The 27,133-nt window shown below is 44.2% G+C and overlaps 1 long non-coding RNA gene and 3 other non-coding genes across 4 annotated transcripts; 2 read left to right on the forward strand and 2 right to left on the reverse strand.

The window, feature by feature from the left end:
• Window positions 1–6,437: 6,437 nt before the first annotated feature.
• LOC128634245 (uncharacterized) lies at window positions 6,438–11,491 on the reverse strand. Its single transcript, XR_008397573.1, has 3 exons — window positions 11,309–11,491; window positions 7,197–7,259; window positions 6,438–6,557 (listed from the first exon to the last, which is right to left on the reverse strand). It is a non-coding gene; the product is annotated as an uncharacterized LOC128634245 (long non-coding RNA).
• A 5,470-nt stretch (window positions 11,492–16,961) lies between these two features.
• On the reverse strand, window positions 16,962–17,033 carry trnag-ucc (transfer RNA glycine (anticodon UCC)). Its single transcript has one exon. It is a non-coding gene; the product is annotated as a tRNA-Gly (tRNA).
• Window positions 17,034–21,297: 4,264 nt separating this feature from the next.
• Window positions 21,298–21,370, forward strand: trnav-aac (transfer RNA valine (anticodon AAC)). The gene has a single exon. It is a non-coding gene; the product is annotated as a tRNA-Val (tRNA).
• Window positions 21,371–22,739: 1,369 nt separating this feature from the next.
• trnav-aac (transfer RNA valine (anticodon AAC)) lies at window positions 22,740–22,812 on the forward strand. The gene has a single exon. It is a non-coding gene; the product is annotated as a tRNA-Val (tRNA).
• The last annotated feature ends 4,321 nt before the right edge of the window (window positions 22,813–27,133 follow it).

The raw sequence follows: 27,133 nt of genomic DNA on the forward strand, positions 1-27,133 counted from the left end.
AAGTAGCCTGGAGACGCAGAGGAGAAATCTCAGTTTTCGACCGCTCTACTTTGTGTTTGTGGCCATACTGTGTGTGCATGGGTCTACCTTGAGGCTAAAAAATGCTTTTCATGTTCTTAAGCAGGTTCTTACCATGTAGTCTAGGCTCTCAGTCACACTGTGGTCTCAGGAGTAGAGGAGGTTGATTTTGGTTCCTTGGACAGCGACGCGGACTCCGGCCTGCAATCCACCTGCTATTTCAGAGCTCCAGCAATCATTGACTATCAGGGGAACACACGACTGCAGAGATGAAGAACAGAAACACACAATTGCCTTCATTTATACTAAATAATAAAGCTACATGAAAAAAAATACACGGTACAACCCAAAGTCACATTCTTCTGTTATCATTCCATATCTTCCATGTGTCAGTCCAGAATTTCATCTTTTTGTGATCACAGAAATTAACGCAAAATCAAGAAACTCCAACAATATTCAGAGGAGCTTCCACTTTTCAAAGTCACTGCAGATTTGGGCCAAAACATGTCATGACACGTCATCACCACAACAGGCCTTCAGCACAGGTTACTCTACTTCCTGAACAAGTGCAGACCCGGATACAAGTTACGTTCACATTCATGGGACAATTCACATTCACAGTTCCATTGTAACTGAACTCGGACCACCTTCTACAGGTAGTCTCGGGTTCGGTACCGCAGTGCACTTCCAGTCCACATTACGACGGTCACATTACCAACTTTTCATGCAAACTGCTCTGTGTTGGACTAAAACATCCAGGGGAAAGCCCACTAGAAGAGCTACACTGCAGAATTTTTCTGTCTAAAAATGAACAAATTTCAGGTTTTGTAGCTCTTCTTTGATAAATGACAAGATGGTAATATCATAAAATAGTTCATCATAAAACTTTGTATTAAAACCAGACATCTGATGCTCACTGTGGTTTATTTAATCTTCAACAAACTGCAAATGTAAATAAATGTTCAGAGTGTGCCCCCTTGTGGTCAACTCTTTCATAGGGGCTTGTATGAGTCAGAACAATCAGCCCATTCTTATCTTCTCATCACTTACTATCTCTATATATGATCATATGGACAAAAATAGCTGTTTTACAGATCTTGGTGAAAACATGTAAGCAAGCAATGTATGGCAAGTTAATGTTCCTCATACCTTCACCTGAAACCAGGCATCCTGTGTGACAGACGAATATCACAGGCTGTGATTAGATCCCCTCCTGAAAAGAAGAAATCAGATCCACAAAAAAAAAACTTAGTAATTCAGTCTCCTGCAGCTAAAAGCCCCAGTAAAAGATAACTCTCTGATGGTTAAAGCTTTGCAGAAAAGTGACAGCAAACAATATGGATGGAACTTCCAGAGTTGTGGTGAGTGTATGAGAGATGGTACTTAACAGTCCCACAGACCTGCTTATACAAACCGCCATGCACTGCCACCACCACGGGCTTGGGCACTGCAGACACATCAAACACAAAGTTCAGTTTATATACCACAATGTATTACTCTAATAGGTTATTGATTGTACAAATACTACATGCATGTAGAACCCATACATGCTTTGTGTTTAATTTATGTAAGGAATAAACATACGGTTATAGGAAAAACAGTCAACAATCCAATGAAGTGAGTGAGTGACCGTTATCACCCTAATGTAGAACTGCACATTCTGAAGTGTTTTATTCCCTTATACCACAGCAAGTTGTCAACAAGCGCATTTCTTTATTAATTAAAGAAGATCATGTCATACACATTAATCTATTTTAAAGGCTGATCGACAGTGGATCTTACAGATGCCGATAACCGATAAGTCGGGTAGCACCTACTAATAAACCGATTACTACTGAATGAAAATATAACACTCAGTGGAAAAATTAAGTTCACTTTATTACAAAAATAAACAGTACTGACCGTACCATGAAAATGTACTGCACTTTTTCTAAGAAATATATATAATAAATATATATATATATATATATATATTATATATATCCATATATATATCTCTATATATATATATATATTTCATTTATATATATATATAGATCAGACTTGTAATCTGAGGTCCAGGGTTCAAGTCCCTGTTTGGGTGTTGTAGTACCCTCCAAATCTTCTGAGAGGGTCCAGTGAAACCATCTAAGGTGCCTCTTTCAAGCATGTTTTGTTCAGCAAGCAAAATGGGCAAACTAAGGAAACATTCAGCAGGTTGTCAAGTTACTAATGGTTACTAGGTGAGAGTGTTGCTACCTAAGCTTTGTTACCTTTTAGCATGAAGTGACAAAGACATGGTTGGTCATCATAGAGATTGGAGTCCATATAACAGCATCCTTATTAGACTGCGCAGAACAATCATGGTTCTGTGTGAAAAAGAGCACATTCAATGACCCCGACGAGATTTGAACACACAACCTTCTGATCTGACCTTCTTTTCCACGATGGTCCCATCGCAAAAACTACAGCGCCACATGGTGCAACGCATACTTGTTCATCGGTTGTGGCGCCAAGACGCATTGGAACTCGGAGACAGGTGGTGGGCTGTGACTGTTGCGACTAGTGTCTGACATCTGGGCAAGAGCTCTTTCAGAGGCAAGGCACGAACCCTTTATAAGGGATAACCTGACAGGTTTCCCTTCCTGGACATTAAGGGAGATTTCAAAAATCAAATGGTAGATCTCACCCAGTGTGTGAGATGAAGCGTGGACAACTTATACCGAAGCGCAACTCAGGGACTCAACTGCCTATGCGATAGAACCATGGTTCAGCCTTCTTCTGGGTAACTTCACACATTTACCATTTGTACGAGGCTTTGTGTCATATACGTATCAGACGATGGGCAATCAGTGGCAAAGGTGGCGTAACCTGCTTTTGCGAGGCATACAGAGCCAAGATTACACGTCAGTTTGTGGTGGGAATTAACGGTTTGTTAGAAATTTTGGTCTCCTTGTGCAGAAAAGCCAAGTTTAATTAAAAATGCTGATGCTATTCTACTTGTCTCATTACCATGACACGAGGCATTCCTTGAACCAAGACAAGCCTCCAGAGTGAGCCTTACGAATAAGAGTTATGCTGGTAACGATTTCCAAGCGACATGCTGGTCAAAAGTGTGCTAGTTGTAAACAAAAAATACGAACAAGGTCGGTAAACAGAAAGCATGGGGTTAAGTTGATCCACTTAGAAACTGGCCAACATAATAGATAGGACCAAAAGTTCAACATTCTCTTGGTTAACGTCACCATTTTATAGGTTTCACAAGAACCATGTCTCTTTGTAGTCTCAGACTGCAGGCAGTCAGTGGATAAAGAAGTATGAAGGACAGAGCCGTGGTTGAACCCTGTTTGTTTGTATCTTGAATAGTGGTGCTGAGTTGGTTAATAGTTTGTAGAAAGCCATGAGAACCAGATGGGATGGGCCCTTCCGATCCAGGGGCTGAGCACCATTTATGTCTGTGAGAACCGTTGAACTAGAGCGTCCACAGCCTGACCTACAAGCTCGAGGGTAAAGTGCACTCTTCTCCACGAGCCCAGATAGCTCAGTCGGTAGAGCATCAGACTTTTAATCTGAGGGTCCAGGGTTCAAGTCCCTGTTTGGGTGTTGTAGTACCCTCCAAATCTTCTGAGAGGACCAGTGAAACCATCTAAGGTGCCTCTTTCCAGCATGTTTTGTTCAGCAAGCAAAATGGGCAAACTAAGGGTAAACATTCAGCAGGTTGTCAAGTTACTAATGGTTACTAAGTGAGAGTGTTGCTACCTAAGCTTTGTTACCTTTTAGCATGAAGTTGACAAAGACATGGGTGGTCATCATAGAGATTGGAGTCCATATAACAGCATCCTTATTAGACTGCGCAGAAAATCATGGGTCTGTGTGAAAAAAGAGCACATTGAATGACCCCGACGTGATTTGAACCTCCTGATCTGGAGTCAGACGCACTTCCGTTGCGCCACGAGGTCCCAGCTCGAAGCCTACAGCGCATCATGGTGCAAGGCATACTTGTTCATCGGCGTGGCGATCAAGACGCATTGGAACTCGGAGACAGGTGGGGGCTGTGTGACTGTGCGACTAGTGTCTGACATCTGGGCAAGAGCTCTTTCAGAGGACAAGGCACGAGCCCTTTAAAGGATAACCTGCCTGGTTTCCCTTCCCTGGACATTAAGGGAGATTTTCAAGATCAAATGGTAGATCTCACCCCAGTGGTGAGAGTGAAGCGTGGACAACTTATACCTGAAGCGCAACTCAGGGACTCAACTGCCTATGCGATAGAACCATGGTTCAGCCTTCTTCTGGGTAACTTCACACATTTACCATTTGTACGAGGCCTTGTGTCATTATACGTGTCAGACGATGGGCAATCAGTGGCAAAGGTGGCGTGAACCTGCTTTTTGCGAGGCATACAGAGCCAAGATTACACGTCAGTCTGTGGTGTGGAATTAACGTGTTTGTTAGAAATTTTGGTCTCCTTGTGCAGAAAAGCCAGTTTAATTAAAAATGCTGATGCTATTCTACTTGTTCTCATACCATGACACGAAGGCATTCCTTGAACCAAGACAAGCCTCCAGAGTGAGCCTTACGAACAAGAGTTATGCTGGTAACGATTTCCAAGCGACATGCTGGTCAAAAGTGTGCTAGTTGTAACAAAAATACGAACAAGGTCGTTAAACAGAAAGCACTGGGGTTAAGTTATCTCAACTTAGAAAACTGGCCAACATAGTAGATAGGACCAAAGTTCAACATTCTCTTGGTTAACGTCACCATTTTACAGGTTTCACAAGAACCTTGTCTCTTTGTATGTCTCAGACTGCAGGCAGTCAGTGGGTAAAGAAGTATGAAGGACAGAGCCGTGGTTAAACCCTGTTGGTTTGTATCCTTGAATAGTGGTGCTGAGCTGTGTTAATAGTTTTGTAGAAAGCCATGAGAACCAGATGGGATGCGCCCTTTCCAAGCCAAGGGCTGAGCACCATTTATGTCTGTGAGAACCGTTGAACGAGAGCGTCCACAGGCCTGACCTACAGCTCGAGGTAAAGTGCGCTCTCCTCTCTCTCCTCGAGCCCAGTAGCTCAGTCGGTAGAGCATCAGACTTTTAATCTGAGGGTCCAGGGTTCACACAGTCAAACAGTCCCTGTTTGGGTGTTGTAGTACCTCCAGATCCTCTGAGAGGTCCAGTGAAACCATCTAAGGTGCCTCTTTCCAGCATGTTTTGTTCAGCAAGCAAAATGGGCAAACTAAGGGTAAACATTCAGCAGGTTGTCAAGTTACTAATGGTTACTAGGTGAGAGTGTTGCTACCTAAGCTTTGTTACCTTTTAGCATGAAGTTGACAAAGACATGGGTGGTCATCATAGAGATTGGAGTCCATATAACAGCATCCTTATTAGACTGCGCAGAAAATCATGGGTCTGTGTGAAAAAGAGCACATTGAATGACCGCGACGTGATTTGAACCTCCTGATCTGGAGTCAGACGCACTTCCGTTGCGCCACGAGGTCCCAGCTCGAAGCTACAGCGCATCATGGTGCAAGGCATACTTGTTCATCGGCGTGGTGATCAAGACGCATTGGAACTCGGAGACAGGTGGTGGGCTGTGACTGTTGCGACTAGTGTCTGACATCTGGGCAAGAGCTCTTTCAGAGGACAAGGCACGAGCCCTTTAAAGGGATAACCTGCCTGGTTTCCCTTCCCTGGACATTAAGAGAGATTTTCAAGATCAAATGGTAGATCTCACTCCAGTGCATTGAATGACCCCGACGTGATTTGAACACGCAACCTTCTGATCTGGAGTCAGACACGCTACCGTTGCTCGCTCGCTCTATCTATTTTATATATATAAAAACAAACACACACACACTATGAATAAATATTAAAGTAAATAAAAAGATGTACAGTATTTCACAATAAAGTGAGAACTCCCCTCACATTTTTGTAAATATTTGATGATATCTTTTCATGTGACAACACTGAAGAAATGACACTTTGCTACAGTGTAAAGTAGTGAGTGTACAGCTTGTGTAGCAGTGTAAATTTGCTGTCCCTCAAAATAACTCAACACACAATGTCTAAACCGCTGGCAACAAAAGTGAGTACACCCCCCAAGTAAAAATGTCCAAATCGGGCCCAATTAGCCATTTTTCCCTCCCCGGTGTCATGTGACTTGTTAGTGTTACAAGGTCTCAGGTGTGAATGGGGAGCAGGTGTGTAAAAATTTGGTGTCATCACTCTCACACTCCCTCATACTGGTCACTGGAAGTTCGACATGGCACCTCAAGGCAAAGAACTCTCTGAGGATGTGAAAAAAAAGAATTCTTGCTCTACATAAAAATGGCCTAGGCTTTAAGAAGATTACGAAGACCCTGACACTGAGCTGCAGCACGGTGGCCAAGACCATACAGCGGTTTAACAGGACAGGTTTCCACTCAGAACAGGCCTCGCCTATGGTCGACCAAAGAAGAAGTTGATTGCACGTGCTCAGCGTCATATCCAGAGGTTGTCTTTGGGAAATAGTGCTGCCAGCATTGCTGCAAAGGTTGAAGGGGTGGGGGGTCAGCCTGGGCTTTGGACACTGCAGACACAAACACAAAATCAAGTTTATATACGACAATGTATTACTCAAATAGGTTATTGATTGTGCAAATACTATATGCATGTAGAACCCCTACATGCTTTGCGTTTAATATGTATTATGTAAGGAATAAACATGCGGTTAAACGAGCTTCATTTTGGTAAAATTCAAACATTCAACATTCAATATTTGGGGGGGGAGGGGGGGGTTTAGAAATCATTTGTTGCCTCAGCTTGTAAATACAGTAGCAATGTACCAGGTCATAAATTGGCTAACGTATTGGAGAGACAATCCAAAGTGTTCAAAGAAGAGTTGGGTCCACTACTGGAGAGAGAAACTCCAGAGGCTGGTGGAAGACAAGATCATTGAACCAATGCAGTTTGCAGAGTGGGCAGCTCCCATTGTTCCAGTCAGAAAACTGATGGTTCTACCCCAACTTGTAGGGATTATAAATTTGCAGTAAATCCAGCTCTAGTGTGGAGCAGTATCCAATTCCCAAGGTAGAAGATTTATTTGCTCAGTCGGCAGGAGGAAAGAATTTCCAAACAGGACATGACCCATGCGCATCAGAAGATAATACTGTACAAAAATTCCAATAAGTACGTTACAATCAACATGCACAAGGGATTATGTACTTACAACAGGCCACCATTTGGAGTTGCTTCAAGTCCAGCGATCTTCCAGCACACAATAGAAGGGATTCTGCAAGACATCACATGCGTCACAGTTTATCTGGATTGCATTCTAGTCTCAGGGGCTAATGAACATCTGCAGAACTTGGATGAGGTACTAAGTAGGAGATAGAAAAGAGTGGACTGAGGCAAAGAAGGAGCAAGTGCGAGTCCTTGGGAGAAGTAGAGATATTTTTATGTCACAAAATTAATGCCATAGGATTACAGTCGAAAGACAGGTCCTATATTATGTTTGAGACAGCTGGCATTGTAGCCGTGAAATCAGCTAACATTATGCTCCATGTAATGTTTGAGATATCCAGTTATTTGTTAAACGCTAACGCATTGCAGTGTTATAAACTACCTCCTAATGGACCACCACTGCATCTCCATTCAGCCCGTGTCCTGTCAGCTAAATGTAGCCTAATGTCACTAATAATTATTCACATGTTCATGCTTTTAATAAATCTTTTTATCCTGACACCGTATCAGTGAATTTAAACTAATGCCTGCATTCAGACGTATAAGGGGTGTGTGTGCATTCAGGAGGTGCACCTTAGCACTTATTAGTCATGGTCAGACAGTGTTTTGAACTAAAAATCAAAATCTCTCTCTCTCTCTCTCTCTCTCTCTCTCCCCCCCCCCCCCTCTCTCTCCCTCTCTCTTCTCTCCCAGTATCAGCCAGAGGAGGATGCCCTCCAGGAGTTTTTAATTTTAGTTTTTTTTTTTAATTCTCTGAGTTATTTAAAAAAAAAAAAATCACACCATGGTACTGAGGCATGTGTACTTTTGGTGGTATCGTTACCAACGACTAGATTTTTGGTATCATGACATCCCTAATATGTAAGGAAATAGGATTGAACTCTGCATACAGGGAAGCTTAGTTTTATGGGGGACTCGCGGAGTGGTTCCACCTCCGCGGCTCTTCTAAGACATCTACACGAAACCCATCCGGGAATTACCAGGATGAAAGGCCTGGTGCGTAGCTATATGTGGTTGCCACACTTGGATGCAGAGGTGGAAGCATTGGTCAAATCGTGTGCAGTCTGTCAGGAAAACAGAAACGCTCCGGCAAACGCGCCACTGCATGCGTGAGAGATACCAGAGCAGCCATGGAGAAGGATTCACATTGATTACGGTGCACCGTGGATGGGTAGAATGTTCTTGATCGTGGTAGAAGCATTCTCAAAATGGATAGAGGCTTATCTGTTAATCAAGTCTACATCCACAGTTACCATTCAGTGCTTAAGACAAACCTTTAGCCAACACAGGATACCAGAAGTAGTGATGTCAGACCATAGCAGTTTTTTTTGTTTTTTACCAGTGCTGAATTCCAAGAGTTTATGGAAAGAAACGGAATTAAACACAAGCACAGCACCCTACCATGCATCTTCCAGTGGTCTGGCTGAAAGGGCCGTTCAAACATTCAAAACCCTGATGAAAAGAGTGCTGGAGAGTCCATTGAAAAAGCTAGGCAGAGTGCTGTTCAGTCACCGAACGACGCCACAGTCGACCACTGGCAAATCAGCCGCTAATCGGCTGTGTGGAAGGAAACTGGTCTACATTGAGATACAAATAATTGAGAAAAATGGTACCATGACCAACATGCAAAGGAAAGATATCTCGTGGTGGGTGACCCAGTGTATACTAGGAACTTCAGCTCTGGACCTACTTTTATTCCAGGAACAGTTCAGAAAAAGACTGGTCCTGTATGGTGCACAGTAGCATTGGGAAGTGGGCAGGTAGTGCACTGACATATTGATCAGGTGAGAGATGGGCACAATGCAACATCCGTAGCACCAGTGTTGTAAGACACTTCACGGCCAGATGTTGCCATTCAGCGCATTCTACAAAAGACTCAGGTTCTTCATTCTCTGAGGAAAGTCACAAACAAAAACTGGGAGGAACTTCTGAAGTGGCTGCATCAGAAACTTTCCTTGGGATGGAAAACCCCGAGTTGAGAAGGTCTACACGTACTAAATCTCCAAGCTATCTGAAAGATTATAATTAGTGTAGTGGTGAGTTCCCCAAACGCAGGGCAAGAATGAACCCAGGAACTGAACTGAATCTCAAGAGAAAGTGGGGCATGCAATAAGACAATGGCCCAAAAGAAATAATGGTTAAAGAACAATAAAGGTATTGGTTTGAATGGCCAAAACTGATGTCCAAGCCCATGTGCAGGACTAATAAACAGTTACTGGAAATGATTAGTTGCAGTTATTGCTGCACAAGGGGGTCAGATCAGATACTGAAGGCAAAAGGTTCACATACTTTTGACACTCCCAGATATGTAATATTGGATTATTTTCTGCAATAAATAAATGACCAAGTATAACATGTGTCACGTTTGTTTAAATGGGTTCTCTTTGAGTAGTTTTAGGACTTGTCTGAAAATCTTGTTATTTATGTAGAAATATAGAAAACGTTAAAGGGTTCACAAACTTTCAAGCACCACTGTAGCTGTGATGTGCAGCAAAAGGTTGTTGAGCTTCACAAAATGGGAAGTGTCTATAAGAAAATAGCACAAGCATCGAAAATGCCCATTTCCACCATCAGGACAATAATTAAGAAGTTCCAGTCAACTGGAAATGTTATGAATTAACCTGGAATTGGACGCGTGTCTATATCGTCTCAACACACTGAAGAGGACGGTTCGAGTGGACAAAACATCTCCAAGGATCACAGCTGGAGAATTGCAGGAGTTAGTTGTGTCTTGGGGTCAGAAAGTCTCCAAAACTACAATATGAAGTCACCTACATCACCACAAGTTGTTGGAAGGGTTTCAAGAAAAAAGCCTCTACTCTCATCCAAAAACACACTCAGGTGTCTTCAGTTGGCCAGACACTACTGAAACTTCAAATGGGATCGGGTTCTATGGTCAGATGAAACCAGAATAGAGCTTTTTGGTAATAAACACCAGAGGTGGTTTTGAAGCACACAGATAGGTAGCCATACGGAAAAGTACCTCATGCCCCACGGTTAAATATGGTGGTGGATCTTTAATGTTTTGGGAATGTTTTTTCTGCCAGAGGACCTGGACATATTGTTAGGATACATGGATATTAAATAAAAACCTGACTGCCTCTGCCAGAAAGATTAAAATGTGCCGTGGTTGGATCTTCCAGCAGGACAGTGATCCAAAACATACATCAAAATCAACGCAAAAACGGTTTACTGACCACAAAATCATCAAGTCATTTAACACTAATGATCAGTATTGAAAATATTAACATGGATATCTGAGTCTGATAATAAAATTAACTTCTACTTGCAGTCAAATTTTGTAGTGTTTAGGACATTTAACACCCTTCCGTCCAAAAGAAACCAAAAGGGGGTACAAACTTTTACACTCCACGGTATTTGGTTGAAATTGCGCTTATAGAACAACTGAAGAGTAACGTTTCCATACAGGTTTTAGTGAAGTGTTTAACAATAGCAACTTGATTTGAAATGGATGATGTTTCATTAGCGTGGCCTGTGCCCAAATCCTGCACGACTGCGTATCTAGGTACACTACACACGAACGAATGGAGTGTCTACCGCACCTAGTGCGCTAGAGATAGAGATTCCATACAAGGTGATTTGGGACGGAGCCAGTGCACAGAAACCGTTTCCCTGCGAGAGGCGCAGGTGGAGCTGGAGCTGTGTGACTGATTTGTGCACCTGTGACTACAGAACTACCTCAAGTCTCCACACAGAGAGCTGTTCAAGAGAAAAACACTCCTAAAGAACAAATCACTTGCGCCAGCGAGACATCAACCCTTTAACTAGACGCTCATCCCAATTCCACACAAATACCGCGGAACTACTTAGGGCTGAGAGACAGTTCAAAAAGCACTGAAAATAAGGTCACTTGGTAAACAGTTGCTCTCTGCGTCACCCAGACAGCGAGGCGGATAAACTACAAGTTCCCGAGAAGCGTCAGATTTACTAAACTAACTAGTTCACCGTTTATCCGGCGCTAAATAAACTCCCACCGAGTTAACTCAAGTTAGTACTTTATACCAAAACAGCCGCAGAGCTAACAAGCTAGCAGCTTAGCGAATAAATAAGGCCAAACGCGTTCACCTAGCCACCTACAGTCGGGTGTTAAGTCTACAAGTTGCTCAGTGCTGCGTTTTTCTCTCCAATTCTGTAATTCTCCGTCATTAAATGCGGTTCAGAGACGGCTTCCATTACACCAATCACCAGTCCTCAGTGAGTAACCCGCTCGCCATGTACAACCTGCTACCTTTAACAGACAGACGCGGTTAGCCACGCCCACGGACGCCAGGGAGGATAATATGATTGGTTCGAACGTGTGTGGTGGGTGGAGCCACGAGAGAGCGCTCTACATAGAGTTTAAATCTATTACTTCATCTCCAGTGAAATCCTCTTATACAGAGACTAAGGGTCCATAGAGTAGGATTCAGTCATTATCTACATCATTTAATTCACTTGAGTGACACCTGTTTATAATAGTTTCACATAAAATCACAAATATTATAGCATAAAAATGCAAATCATACAAATTTTTTAAAATAAATTATATATTTTGTAAATGTATAAAATAAAACTTGTGTCCTATGTGGTGGTGTAGTGGCTAGCACAAGGACAGATTTAGTGATTTGTCGGATCCTAGACAAAATATAGGGATGGGGCCCTCATTTCAGTGTTTTAACATCAATATTTAAAATTTCAGCTTATGTTATTTAGCATTAACAGCAATAATCAGGCGTGTACGGGGCCAAAAAGTGGTGTTGGCTCGAATTTAGCCTATTACCCAAAAACATTTAAAACTCAACTTAGAAGCCAATACTCACATCTACCTCTGAGCCCAGTTGGAGATAGAAAAAACACACCAGCCGTGAGTGAGAAGAAGCAAGGGTCCAGCTTTATTGTTCCATTCCACCACACGAGATCCACACCGATGAGAATTCTCAAAAGTGATCCCCAATACCCTGAGCTTAAGCTCCAGTATTTATACTGTATTTACACACTAGATAACCCATAGGTTTCCAGAAAAGGCCTATTTCACTTACCCATAGAATTGAAACCAGGGGTTTTACTTTACACATAAAATCAGAACCCAGGCATTTCCAACAACCCAGGAAACAAAAACCCAGTGTTTCTATTTACCTAGGTTTTCAAAAACCAGGATTCCCAATTCCCTAGGTTTTCAAAAACCAAGATTCTCATTTCCCTAGGTTAAAAAAATGACGTAAGCAAGACGACTAAACAACCGGGAGGGACCTTGGTCTTATCGTTATCTCGAGGGGGGGGGGCAGCCACCCTTATTACTGGCTTTCTTCATGGTTCTCTAAAAATTAAGGCTTTCCTTGCGAGACGAGAATCTTCACCATCTGAATCATGAGTAAGTTATATTTTCCTTTTTTTCCTGTATTTCTCGTTTATAATTTATTTTCATATTTGCACTATATTTCTTATTTTATATATATTTATACTACTTGAAAAGCGGTTTACTGTACTTCCAACTTCTTAATATCATTACAGTTCTACTGTCCTGCATATCCTACTATTCTGTTTTTTTATAGAGTTTCTCTATTACTATAAGATATTATTAAAGTTATTCATGTGTGTGTATGAGGAAGAGAGAGTGTGTGTTTATGTATGTTGTGTCTACTTGCCCGCCCTTGACTGCACGAGTGTGTGTGTGTGTGTTTTTAGCACTCCTCAGCTCGTACACTTCTTTTTGACTTTTTTTTGACTATTACTGCTCTTAAATTGCTCGTAATTCCAATCTGTCAATGTCCGCCTAATCCCGCTTCTATGTGTCTAGGTGCCCGTTTTTCCTTCTTCTCCCTTATGTTTATTTTATGACATTTTTTATGCACAACAGCAGATTTCCTTCTTTTGTGCTTTTGTAGCAAAGCAGTTAACATTTGCTTACAAAATGAAAGGGAGTCTCTGGTTTTCTACAGAAAGTGGAAGCCTGGCTCTTTCGTTGCTCAATAAGACTCTGTGCGTGACTGGAAAATTTTCCATAAAGTACTGGTCGCCAAGTTCACCTATCAGCAAGAGGTCTACGCCCGAAAAAGGCTGGGAGCGGTTTCCCTTCCATTGAGCTTTTGTAGCAAGGCAGATAACAGCTGCTTGCAAAATCACGGGCAATCTCTGCTTTTCCACTGAATGTGGAAGCCTGGCTCTTTCCTTCATCAAGAAGAGAAGAGTACTGATGCGCTTGACACGAGGTAGCGACTTGTAATTCCCCACCTCCAAGCCGGAAAACGCACCCTCAACTTGAAATCGCCATTCGTCAACAGTGGGAAGTCTTCTCATCTACCAGTTCCTTCCCTGTTCACCGAGTGACGTCGAGTCGGCATGACGGATTCAGAACTCACAAAGTGGCACTGACCTCGGTCTTTATTTGCTTTAGATAAGGGTTGTCCAGTCTTCTCCAGAATGGGCCAGAGTGGTTGCAGGTTGTCATTCTAACCAAGCAGAAGCCACACTTTAGTCTATTGAAAGCCAAGATCAGCGGATCCAACAATTGGAATCAGGTGTGCCTCCTGCTAGATTGGAACGAAAAGCTGAAGATTGGACAACGCTGCTTAAGACCAATCAGCATATAGACATATTTGCTTATTAAATATAAAACATTGACTATATAGATGGCTGATTGTGGAAAATGTACACCTCTCATCACAGTTTGCATGCTAGCTTGTCGCTAACAAAAGACAGACACGGAGAGACGGCATTTTCTAACATTTTCGCCCCTGTTCACGGGTCAAACGTGCCCTGTTGGATAATGCTGTGTTTACAAACAGCAAAGAAGCACTAAGAATTCAAGTGGGAAGCAGAAAGAGTTGTGGGAGGCCTGCAGAGAAGCCTATGGCACATTCTGTTGACCCATTTACTTTCAGGTAGGTGATTCCTTCCTTTTGTGCCAACTACCATAAAGTAGCTCCAGAAGCTCCGAGTTACAATCCGTGCATTGGCCAGGAATCAAACGCAGGTCAACTACTTGGAAGGCAGCTATGCTCACCTCTATACCACGCTAGGCAATTCAACTCTGCTGAACAAAAGTTTAAGTATGTGCTCTTCTCATCAGCAGACCATAGGCAAGAGCCGAAGCGCAGCTCTGTCATGGTTTCTGTAGTGTGGTGGTTATCACGTTTGCCTAACACTCATCACTGTAGGATCAGGTCCTCCAGGAACAGCCGCAAAGCGACACCTTGGACAGAGCAGATTTCCTTCTTTTGTGCTTTCGTAGCAAAGCAGTTAACATTTGCTTACAAAATGAAAGGGAGTCTCTGGTTTTCCACAGAAAGTGGAAGCCTGGCTCTTTCGTTGCTCAATAAGACTCTGTGCGTGACTGGAAAATTTTCCATAAAGTACTGGACGCCAAGTTCACCTATCAGCAAGAGGTCTACGCCCGAAAAAGGCTGGGAGCGGTTTCCCTTCCATTGAGCTTTTGTAGCAAGGCAGATAACAGCTGCTTGCAAAATCACGGGCAATCTCTGCTTTTCCACTGAATGTGGAAGCCTGGCTCTTTCCTTCATCAAGAAGACAAGAGTACTGATGCGCTTGACACGAGGTAGCGACTTGTAATTCCCCACCTCCAAGCCGGAAAACGCAATGCAAACGCACCCTCAACTTGAAATCGCCATTCGTCAACAGTGGGAAGTCTTCTCATCTACCAGTTCCTTCCCTGTTCACCGAGTGACGTCGAGTCGGCATGACGGATTCAGAACTCACAAAGTGGCACTGACCTCGGTCTTTATTTGCTTTAGATAAGGGTTGTCCAGTCTTCTCCAGAATGGGCCAGAGTGGTTGCAGGTTGTCATTCTAACCAAGCAGAAGCCACACTTTAGTCTATTGAAAGCCAAGATCAGCGGATCCAACAATTGGAATCAGGTGTGCCTCCTGCTAGATTGGAACGAAAAGCTGAAGATTGGACAACGCTGCTTAAGACCAATCAGCATATAGACATATTTGCTCATCAAATATAAAACATTGACTATATAGATGTCTGATTGTGGAAAATGTACACCTCTCATCACAGTTTGCATGCTAGCTTGTCGCTAACAAAAGACAGACACGGAGAGACGGCATTTTCTAACATTTTCGCCCCTGTTCACGGGTCAAACGTGCCCTGTTGGATAATGGTGTGCTTACAAACAGCAAAGAAGCACTAAGAATTCAAGTGGGAAGCAGAAAGAGTTGTGGGAGGCCTGCAGAGAAGCCTATGGCACATTCTCTTGACCCATTAATTTTTAGGTAGGTGATTCCTTCTTTTTGTGCCAACTACCATAAAGCAGCTCCAGAGGCTCCGAGTTAAAATCCATGCATTGGCCAGGAATCGAACCCGGGTCAACTGCTGGGAAAGCAGCTATGCTCACCTCTATACCACCAATGCCACACTAGGCAGTTCAACCCTGCTGAACAAAAGTTTAAGTATGTGCTCTTCTCATCAGCAGACTGTAGGGAAGCGCCGACTCATCATGGTTTCTGTTTTGTAGTGGTTATCATGTTTGCCTAACACGCAAAAGGTCCCTGGTTCAAGACCGGCCAGAAACAAGCCAGAAACAAGCTAGCAGTTTTGAACTTTGCTTTAATAACTGACCGGTTGTCATCACTGTAGAATCAGCTCCTCCAGGAACAGCTGGAAAGCGACACCTTGGACAGAGCAGATTTCCTTCTTTTGTGCATATGTATCAAAGCAGTTAACATTTGCTTACAAAATGAAAGGGAGTCTCTGGTTTTCCACAGAAAGTGGAAGCCTGGCTCTTTCGTTGCTCAATAAGACTCTGTGCGTGACTGGAAAATTTTCCATAAAGTACTGGTCGCCAAGTTCACCTATCAGCAAGAGGTCTACGCCCGAAAAAGGCTGGGAGCGGTTTCCCTTCCATTGAGCTTTTGTAGCAAGGCAGATAACAGCTGCTTGCAAAATCACGGGCAGTCTCTGCTTTTCCACTGAATGTGGAAGCCTGGCTCTTTCCTTCATCAAGAAGACAAGAGTAATGATGCGCTTGAGAAGAGGTTGCGACTTGTAATTCCCCACCTCCAAGCGGGAAAACGCAAAGCAAAACGCACCCTCAACTTGAAATCGCCATTCGTCAACAGTGGGAAGTCTTCTCATCTACCAGTTCCTTCCCTGTTCACCGAGTGACGTCGAGTCGGCATGACGGATTCAGAACTCACAAAGTGGCACTGACCTCTGTCTTTATTTGCTTTAGATCAGGGTTGTCCAGTCTTCTCCAGAATGGGCCAGTGTGGTTGCAGGTTGTCATTCTAACCAAGCAGAAGCCACACTTTAGTCTATTGAAAGCCAAGATCAGCGGATCCAACAATTGGAATCAGGTGTGCCTCCTGCTAGATTGGAACGAAAAGCTGAAGATTGGACAACGCTGCTTAAGACCAATCAGCATATAGACATATTTGCTCATCAAATATAAAACATTGACTATATAGATGTCTGATTGTGGAAAATGTACACCTCTCATCACAGTTTGCATGCTAGCTTGTCGCTAACAAAAGACAGACACGGAGAGACGGCATTTTCTAACATTTTCGCCCCTGTTCACGGGTCAAACGTGCCCTGTTGGATAATGGTGTGCTTACAAACAGCAAAGAAGCACTAAGAATTCAAGTGGGAAGCAGAAAGAGTTGTGGGAGGCCTGCAGAGAAGCCTATGGCACATTCTCTTGACCCATTAATTTTTAGGTAGGTGATTCCTTCTTTTTGTGCCAACTACCATAAAGCAGCTCCAGAGGCTCCGAGTTAAAATCCATGCATTGGCCAGGAATCGAACCCGGGTCAACTGCTTGGAAAGCAGCTATGCTCACCTCTATACCACCAATGCCACACTAGGCAGTTCAACCCTGCTGAACAAAAGTTTAAGTATGTGCTCTTCTCATCAGCAGACTGTAGGGAAGCGCCGACTCACACCTTTGTCATGGTTTCTGTTTTGTAGTGGTTATCATGTTTGCCTAACACGCAAAAGGTCCCTGGTTCAAGACCGGCCAGAAACAAGCCAGAAACAAGCTAGCAGTTTTGAACTTTGCTTTAATAACTGACCGGTTGTCATCACTGTAGAATCAGCTCCTCCAGGAACAGCTGGAAAGCGACACCTTGGACAGAGCAGATTTCCTTCTTTTGTGCATATGTATCAAAGCAGTTAACATTTGCTTACAAAATGAAAGGGAGTCTCTGGTTTTCCACAGAAAGTGGAAGCCTGGCTCTTTCGTTGCTCAATAAGACTCTGTGCGTGACTGGAAAATTTTCCATAAAGTACTGGTCGCCAAGTTCACCTATCAGCAAGAGGTCTACGCCCGAAAAAGGCTGGGAGCGGTTTCCCTTCCATTGAGCTTTTGTAGCAAGGCAGATAACAGCTGCTTGCAAAATCACGGGCAGTCTCTGCTTTTCCACTGAATGTGGAAGCCTGGCTCTTTCCTTCATCAAGAAGACAAGAGTAATGATGCGCTTGACAAGAGGTTGTGACTTGTAATTCCCCACCTCCAAGCGGGAAAACGCAAAGCAAACGCACCCTCAACTTGAAATCGCCATTCGTCAACAGTGGGAAGTCTTCTCATCTACCAGTTCCTTCCCTGTTCACCGAGTGACGTCGAGTCGGCATGACGGATTCAGAACTCACAAAGTGGCACTGACCTCGGTCTTTATTTGCTTTAGATCAGGGTTGTCCAGTCTTCTCCAGAATGGGCCAGTGTGGTTGCAGGTTGTCATTCTAACCAAGCAGAAGCCACACTTTAGTCTATTGAAAGCCAAGATCAGCGGATCCAACAATTGGAATCAGGTGTGCCTCCTGCTAGATTGGAACGAAAAGCTGAAGATTGGACAACGCTGCTTAAGACCAATCAGCATATAGACATATTTGCTTATTAAATATAAAACATTGACTATATAGATGGCTGATTGTGGGAAATGTACACCTCTCATCACAGTTTGCATGCTAGCTTGTCGCTAACAAAAGACAGACACGGAGAGACGGCATTTTCTAACATTTTCGCCCCTGTTCACGGGTCAAACGTGCCCTGTTGGATAATGCTGTGTTTACAAACAGCAAAGAAGCACTAAGAATTCAAGTGGGAAGCAGAAAGAGTTGTGGGAGGCCTGCAGAGAAGCCTATGGCACATTCTGTTGACCCATTTACTTTCAGGTAGGTGATTCCTTCCTTTTGTGCCAACTACCATAAAGTAGACCCAGAAGCTCCGAGTTACAATCCGTGCATTGGCCAGGAATCAAAGGCAGGTCAACTACTTGGAAGGCAGCTATGCTCACCTCTATACCACCAATGCCATGCTAGGCAATTCAACTCTGCTGAACAAAAGTTTAAGTATGTGCTCTTCTCATCAGCAGACCATAGGCAAGAGCCGAAGCGCAGCTCTGTCATGGTTTCTGTAGTGTGGTGGTTATCACGTTTGCCTAACACTCATCACTGTAGGATCAGGTCCTCCAGGAACAGCCGCAAAGTGACACCTTGGACAGAGCAGATTTCCTTCTTTTGTGCTTTCGCAGCAAAGCAGTTAACATTTGCTTACAAAATGAAAGGGAGTCTCTGGTTTTCCACAGAAAATGGAAGCCTGGCTCTTTCGTTGCTCAATAAGACTCTGTGCGTGACTGGAAAATTTTCCATAAAGTACTGGTCGCCAAGTTCACCTATCAGCAAGAGGTCTACGCCCGAAACAGGCTGGGAGCGGTTTCCCTTCCATTGAGCTTTTGTAGCAAGGCAGATAACAGCTGCTTGCAAAATCACGGGCAGTCTCTGCTTTTCCACTGAATGTGGAAGCCTGGCTCTTTCCTTCATCAAGAAGACAAGAGTAATGATGCGCTTGAGAAGAGGTTGCGACTTGTAATTCCCCACCTCCAAGCGGGAAAACGCAAAGCAAACGCACCCTCAACTTGAAATCGCCATTCGTCAACAGTGGGAAGTCTTCTCATCTACCAGTTCCTTCCCTGTTCACCGAGTGACGTCGAGTCGGCATGACGGATTCAGAACTCACAAAGTGGCACTGACCTCGGTCTTTATTTGCTTTAGATAAGGGTTGTCCAGTCTTCTCCAGAATGGGCCAGAGTGGTTGCAGGTTGTCATTCTAACCAAGCAGAAGCCACACTTTAGTCTATTGAAAGCCAAGATCAGCGGATCCAACAATTGGAATCAGGTGTGCCTCCTGCTAGATTGGAACGAAAAGCTGAAGATTGGACAACGCTGCTTAAGACCAATCAGCATATAGACATATTTGCTTATTAAATATAAAACATTGACTATATAGATGGCTGATTGTGGAAAATGTACACCTCTCATCACAGTTTGCATGCTAGCTTGTCGCTAACAAAAGACAGACACGGAGAGACGGCATTTTCTAACATTTTCGCCCCTGTTCACGGGTCAAACGTGCCCTGTTGGATAATGGTGTGTTTACAAACAGCAAAGAAGCACTAAGAATTCAAGTGGGAAGCAGAAAGAGTTGTGGGAGGCCTGCAGAGAAGCCTATGGCACATTCTGTTGACCCATTTACTTTCAGGTAGGTGATTCCTTCCTTTTGTGCCAACTACCATAAAGTAGCTCCAGAAGCTCCGAGTTACAATCCGTGCATTGGCCAGGAATCAAAGGCAGGTCAACTACTTGGAAGGCAGCTATGCTCACCTCTATACCAGCAATGCCATGCTAGGAAATTCAACTCTGCTGAACAAAAGTTTAAGTATGTGCTCTTCTCATCAGCAGACCATAGGCAAGAGCCGAAGCGCAGCTCTGTCATGGTTTCTGTAGTGTGGTGGTTATCACGTTTGCCTAACACTCATCACTGTAGGATCAGGTCCTCCAGGAACAGCCGCAAAGCGACACCTTGGACAGAGCAGATTTCCTTCTTTTGTACTTTCGTAGCAAAGCAGTTAACATTTGCTTACAAAATGAAAGGGAGTCTCTGGTTTTCCACAGAAAGTGGAAGCCTGGCTCTTTCGTTGCTCAATAAGACTCTGTGCGTGACTGGAAAATTTTCCATAAAGTACTGGTCGCCAAGTTCACCTATCAGCAAGAGGTCTACGCCCGAAAAAGGCTGGGAGCGGTTTCCCTTCCATTGAGCTTTTGTAGCAAGGCAGATAACAGCTGCTTGCAAAATCACGGGCAGTCTCTGCTTTTCCACTGAATGTGGAAGCCTGGCTCTTTCCTTCATCAAGAAGACAAGAGTAATGATGCGCTTGAGAAGAGGTTGCGACTTGTAATTCCCCACCTCCAAGTGGGAAAACGCAAAGCAAACGCACCCTCAACTTGAAATCGCCATTCGTCAACAGTGGGAAGTCTTCTCATCTACCAGTTCCTTCCCTGTTCACCGAGTGACGTCGAGTCGGCATGACGGATTCAGAACTCACAAAGTGGCACTGACCTCTGTCTTTATTTGCTTTAGATCAGGGTTGTCCAGTCTTCTCCAGAATGGGCCAGTGTGGTTGCAGGTTGTCATTCTAACCAAGCAGAAGCCACACTTTAGTCTATTGAAAGCCAAGATCAGCGGATCCAACAATTGGAATCAGGTGTGGCTCCTGCTAGATTGGAACGAAAAGCTGAAGATTGGACAACGCTGCTTAAGACCAATCAGCATATAGACATATTTGCTTGTCTATATAGATGGCTGATTGTGAAAAATGTACACCTCTCATCACAGTTTGCATGCTAGCTTGTCGCTAACAAAAGACAGACACGGAGAGAAGGCATTTTCTAACATTTTCGTCCCTGTTCACGGGTCAAACGTGCCCTGTTGGATAATGGTGTGCTTACAAACAGCAAAGAAGCACTAAGAATTCAAGTGGGAAGCAGAAAGAGTTGTGGGAGGCCTGCAGAGAAGCCTATGGCACATTCTCTTGACCCATTAATTTTTAGGTAGGTGATTCCTTCTTTTTGTGCCAACTACCATAAAGCAGCTCCAGAGGCTCCGAGTTAAAATCCATGTATTGGCCAGGAATCGAACCCGGGTCAACTGCTTGGAAAGCAGCTATGCTCACCTCTATACCACCAATGCCACACGAGGCAGTTCAACCCTGCTGAACAAAAGTTTAAGTATGTGCTCTTCTCATCAGCAGACTGTAGGGAAGCGCCGACTCACACCTATGTCATGGTTTCTGTAGTGTAGTGGTTATCACGTTTGCCTAACACGCAAAAGGTCCCTTGTTCGAGACCGGGCAGAAACAAGCTAGCACTTTTGAACTTTGCTTTAATAACTGACCGGTTGTCATCACTGTAGGATCAGCTCCTCCAGGAACAGCCGCAAAGCGACACCTTGGACAGAGCAGATTTCCTTCTTTTGTGCTTTCGTAGCAAAGCAGTTAACATTTGCTTACAAAATGAAAGGGAGTCTCTGGTTTTCCACAGAAAGTGGAAGCCTGGCTCTTTCGTTGCTCAATAAGACTCTGTGCGTGACTGGAAAATTTTCCATAAAGTACTGGTCGCCAAGTTCACCTATCAGCAAGAGGTCTACGCCCGAAAAAGGCTGGGAGCGGTTTCCCTTCCATTGAGCTTTTGTAGCAAGGCAGATAACAGCTGCTTGCAAAATCACGGGCAATCTCTGCTTTTCCACTGAATGTGGAAGCCTGGCTCTTTCCTTCATCAAGAAGAGAAGAGTACTGATGCGCTTGACACGAGGTAGCGACTTGTAATTCCCCACCTCCAAGCCGGAAAACGCAATGCAAACGCACCCTCAACTTGAAATCGCCATTCGTCAACAGTGGGAAGTCTTCTCATCTACCAGTTCCTTCCCTGTTCACCGAGTGACGTCGAGTCGGCATGACGGATTCAGAACTCACAAAGTGGCACTGACCTCGGTCTTTATTTGCTTTAGATAAGGGTTGTCCAGTCTTCTCCAGAATGGGCCAGAGTGGTTGCAGGTTGTCATTCTAACCAAGCAGAAGCCACACTTTAGTCTATTGAAAGCCAAGATCAGCGGATCCAACAATTGGAATCAGGTGTGCCTCCTGCTAGATTGGAACGAAAAGCTGAAGATTGGACAACGCTGCTTAAGACCAATCAGCATATAGACATATTTGCTTATTAAATATAAAACATTGACTATATAGATGGCTGATTGTGGAAAATGTACACCTCTCATCACAGTTTGCATGCTAGCTTGTCGCTAGCAAAAGACAGACACGGAGAGACGGCATTTTCTAACATTTTCGCCCCTGTTCACGGGTCAAACGTGCCCTGTTGGATAATGGTGTGTTTACAAACAGCAAAGAAGCACTAAGAATTCAAGTGGGAAGCAGAAAGAGTTGTGGGAGGCCTGCAGAGAAGCCTATGGCTCATTCTGTTGACCCATTTACTTTCAGATAGGTGATTCCTTCCTTTTGTGCCAACTACCATAAAGTAGCTCCAGAAGCTCCGAGTTACAATCCGTGCATTGGCCAGGAATCAAAGGCAGGTCAACTACTTGGAAGGCAGCTATGCTCACCTCTATACCACCAATGCCATGCTAGGCAATTCAACTCTGCTGAACAAAAGTTTAAGTATGTGCTCTTCTCATCAGCAGACTGTAGGGAAGCGCCGACTCACACCTTTGTCATGGTTTCTGTAGTGTAGTGGTTATCACGTTTGCCTAACACGCAAAAGGTCCCTGGTTCGAGACCGGGCAGAAACAAGCTAGCAATTTTGAACTTTGCTTTAATAACTGACCGGTTGTCATCACTGTAGAATCAGCTCCTCCAGGAACAGCCGGAAAGCGACACCTTGGACAGAGCAGATTTCCTTCTTTTGGGCATATGTATCAAAGCAGTTAACATTTGCTTACAAAATGAAAGGGAGTCTCTGGTTTTCCACAGAAAGTGGAAGCCTGGCTCTTTCGTTGCTCAATAAGACTCTGTGCGTGACTGGAAAATTTTCCATAAAGTACTGGTCGCCAAGTTCACCTATCAGCAAGAGGTCTACGCCCGAAAAAGGCTGGGAGCGGTTTCCCTTCCATTGAGCTTTTGTAGCAAGGCAGATAACAGCTGCTTGCAAAATCACGGGCAGTCTCTGCTTTTCCACTGAATGTGGAAGCCTGGCTCTTTCCTTCATCAAGAAGACAAGAGTAATGATGCGCTTGAGAAGAGGTCGCGACTTGTAATTCCCCAACTCCAAGCGGGAAAACGCAAAGCAAACGCACCCTCAACTTGAAATCGCCATTCGTCAACAGTGGGAAGTCTTCTCATCTACCAGTTCCTTCCCTGTTCACCGAGTGACGTCGAGTCGGCATGACGGATTCAGAACTCACAAAGTGGCACTGACCTCGGTCTTTATTTGCTTTAGATCAGGGTTGTCCAGTCTTCTCCAGAATGGGCCAGAGTGGTTGCAGGTTGTCATTCTAACCAAGCAGAAGCCACACTTTAGTCTATTGAAAGCCAAGATCAGCGGATCCAACAATTGGAATCAGGTGTGCCTCCTGCTAGATTGGAACGAAAAGCTGAAGATTGGACAACGCTGCTTAAGACCAATCAGCATATAGACATATTTGCTTATTAAATATAAAACATTGACTATATAGATGGCTGATTGTGGGAAATGTACACCTCTCATCACAGTTTGCATGCTAGCTTGTCGCTAACAAAAGACAGACACGGAGAGACGGCATTTTCTAACATTTTCGCCCCTGTTCACGGGTCAAACGTGCCCTGTTGGATAATGCTGTGTTTACAAACAGCAAAGAAGCACTAAGAATTCAAGTGGGAAGCAGAAAGAGTTGTGGGAGGCCTGCAGAGAAGCCTATGGCACATTCTGTTGACCCATTTACTTTCAGGTAGGTGATTCCTTCCTTTTGTGCCAACTACCATAAAGTAGCCCCAGAAGCTCCGAGTTACAATCCGTGCATTGGCCAGGAATCAAAGGCAGGTCAACTACTTGGAAGGCAGCTATGCTCACCTCTATACCACCAATGCCATGCTAGGCAATTCAACTCTGCTGAACAAAAGTTTAAGTATGTGCTCTTCTCATCAGCAGACCATAGGCAAGAGCCGAAGCGCAGCTCTGTCATGGTTTCTGTAGTGTGGTGGTTATCACGTTTGCCTAACACTCATCACTGTAGGATCAGGTCCTCCAGGAACAGCCGCAAAGCGACACCTTGGACAGAGCAGATTTCCTTCTTTTGTGCTTTCGTAGCAAAGCAGTTAACATTTGCTTACAAAATGAAAGGGAGTCTCTGGTTTTCCACAGAAAGTGGAAGCCTGGCTGTTTCGTTGCTCAATAAGACTCTGTGCGTGACTGGAAAATTTTCCATAAAGTACTGGTCGCCAAGTTCACCTATCAGCAAGAGGTCTACGCCCGAAAAAGGCTGGGAGCGGTTTCCCTTCCATTGAGCTTTTGTAGCAAGGCAGATAACAGCTGCTTGCAAAATCACGGGCAGTCTCTGCTTTTCCACTGAATGTGGAAGCCTGGCTCTTTCCTTCATCAAGAAGACAAGAGTAATGATGCGCTTGACAAGAGGTTGTGACTTGTAATTCCCCACCTCCAAGCGGGAAAACGCAAAGCAAACGCACCCTCAACTTGAAATCGCCATTCGTCAACAGTGGGAAGTCTTCTCATCTACCAGTTCCTTCCCTGTTCACCGAGTGACGTCGAGTCGGCATGACGGATTCAGAACTCACAAAGTGGCACTGACCTCGGTCTTTATTTGCTTTAGATCAGGGTTGTCCAGTCTTCTCCAGAATGGGCCAGTGTGGTTGCAGGTTGTCATTCTAACCAAGCAGAAGCCACACTTTAGTCTATTGAAAGCCAAGATCAGCGGATCCAACAATTGGAATCAGGTGTGCCTCCTGCTAGATTGGAACGAAAAGCTGAAGATTGGACAACGCTGCTTAAGACCAATCAGCATATAGACATATTTGCTTATTAAATATAAAACATTGACTATATAGATGGCTGATTGTGGGAAATGTACACCTCTCATCACAGTTTGCATGCTAGCTTGTCGCTAACAAAAGACAGACACGGAGAGACGGCATTTTCTAACATTTTCGCCCCTGTTCACGGGTCAAACGTGCCCTGTTGGATAATGCTGTGTTTACAAACAGCAAAGAAGCACTAAGAATTCAAGTGGGAAGCAGAAAGAGTTGTGGGAGGCCTGCAGAGAAGCCTATGGCACATTCTGTTGACCCATTTACTTTCAGGTAGGTGATTCCTTCCTTTTGTGCCAACTACCATAAAGTAGACCCAGAAGCTCCGAGTTACAATCCGTGCATTGGCCAGGAATCAAAGGCAGGTCAACTACTTGGAAGGCAGCTATGCTCACCTCTATACCACCAATGCCATGCTAGGCAATTCAACTCTGCTGAACAAAAGTTTAAGTATGTGCTCTTCTCATCAGCAGACCATAGGCAAGAGCCGAAGCGCAGCTCTGTCATGGTTTCTGTAGTGTGGTGGTTATCACGTTTGCCTAACACTCATCACTGTAGGATCAGGTCCTCCAGGAACAGCCGCAAAGTGACACCTTGGACAGAGCAGATTTCCTTCTTTTGTGCTTTCGCAGCAAAGCAGTTAACATTTGCTTACAAAATGAAAGGGAGTCTCTGGTTTTCCACAGAAAATGGAAGCCTGGCTCTTTCGTTGCTCAATAAGACTCTGTGCGTGACTGGAAAATTTTCCATAAAGTACTGGTCGCCAAGTTCACCTATCAGCAAGAGGTCTACGCCCGAAACAGGCTGGGAGCGGTTTCCCTTCCATTGAGCTTTTGTAGCAAGGCAGATAACAGCTGCTTGCAAAATCACGGGCAGTCTCTGCTTTTCCACTGAATGTGGAAGCCTGGCTCTTTCCTTCATCAAGAAGACAAGAGTAATGATGCGCTTGAGAAGAGGTTGCGACTTGTAATTCCCCACCTCCAAGCGGGAAAACGCAAAGCAAACGCACCCTCAACTTGAAATCGCCATTCGTCAACAGTGGGAAGTCTTCTCATCTACCAGTTCCTTCCCTGTTCACCGAGTGACGTCGAGTCGGCATGACGGATTCAGAACTCACAAAGTGGCACTGACCTCGGTCTTTATTTGCTTTAGATAAGGGTTGTCCAGTCTTCTCCAGAATGGGCCAGAGTGGTTGCAGGTTGTCATTCTAACCAAGCAGAAGCCACACTTTAGTCTATTGAAAGCCAAGATCAGCGGATCCAACAATTGGAATCAGGTGTGCCTCCTGCTAGATTGGAACGAAAAGCTGAAGATTGGACAACGCTGCTTAAGACCAATCAGCATATAGACATATTTGCTTATTAAATATAAAACATTGACTATATAGATGGCTGATTGTGGAAAATGTACACCTCTCATCACAGTTTGCATGCTAGCTTGTCGCTAACAAAAGACAGACACGGAGAGACGGCATTTTCTAACATTTTCGCCCCTGTTCACGGGTCAAACGTGCCCTGTTGGATAATGGTGTGTTTACAAACAGCAAAGAAGCACTAAGAATTCAAGTGGGAAGCAGAAAGAGTTGTGGGAGGCCTGCAGAGAAGCCTATGGCTCATTCTGTTGACCCATTTACTTTCAGGTAGGTGATTCCTTCCTTTTGTGCCAACTACCATAAAGTAGCTCCAGAAGCTCCGAGTTACAATCCGTGCATTGGCCAGGAATCAAACGCAGGTCAACTACTTGGAAGGCAGCTATGCTCACCTCTATACCACGCTAGGCAATTCAACTCTGCTGAACAAAAGTTTAAGTATGTGCTCTTCTCATCAGCAGACCATAGGCAAGAGCCGAAGCACAGCTCTGTCATGGTTTCTGTAGTGTGGTGGTTATCACGTTTGCCTAACACTCATCACTGTAGGATCAGGTCCTCCAGGAACAGCCGCAAAGCGACACCTTGGACAGAGCAGATTTCCTTCTTTTGTGCTTTCGTAGCAAAGCAGTTAACATTTGCTTACAAAATGAAAGGGAGTCTCTGGTTTTCCACAGAAAATGGAAGCCTGGCTCTTTCGTTGCTCAATAAGACTCTGTGCGTGACTG

This window comes from Ictalurus punctatus, chromosome 12, assembly GCF_001660625.3.
Source record: "Ictalurus punctatus breed USDA103 chromosome 12, Coco_2.0, whole genome shotgun sequence".
Taxonomy (NCBI): Eukaryota; Metazoa; Chordata; class Actinopteri; order Siluriformes; family Ictaluridae; genus Ictalurus; species Ictalurus punctatus.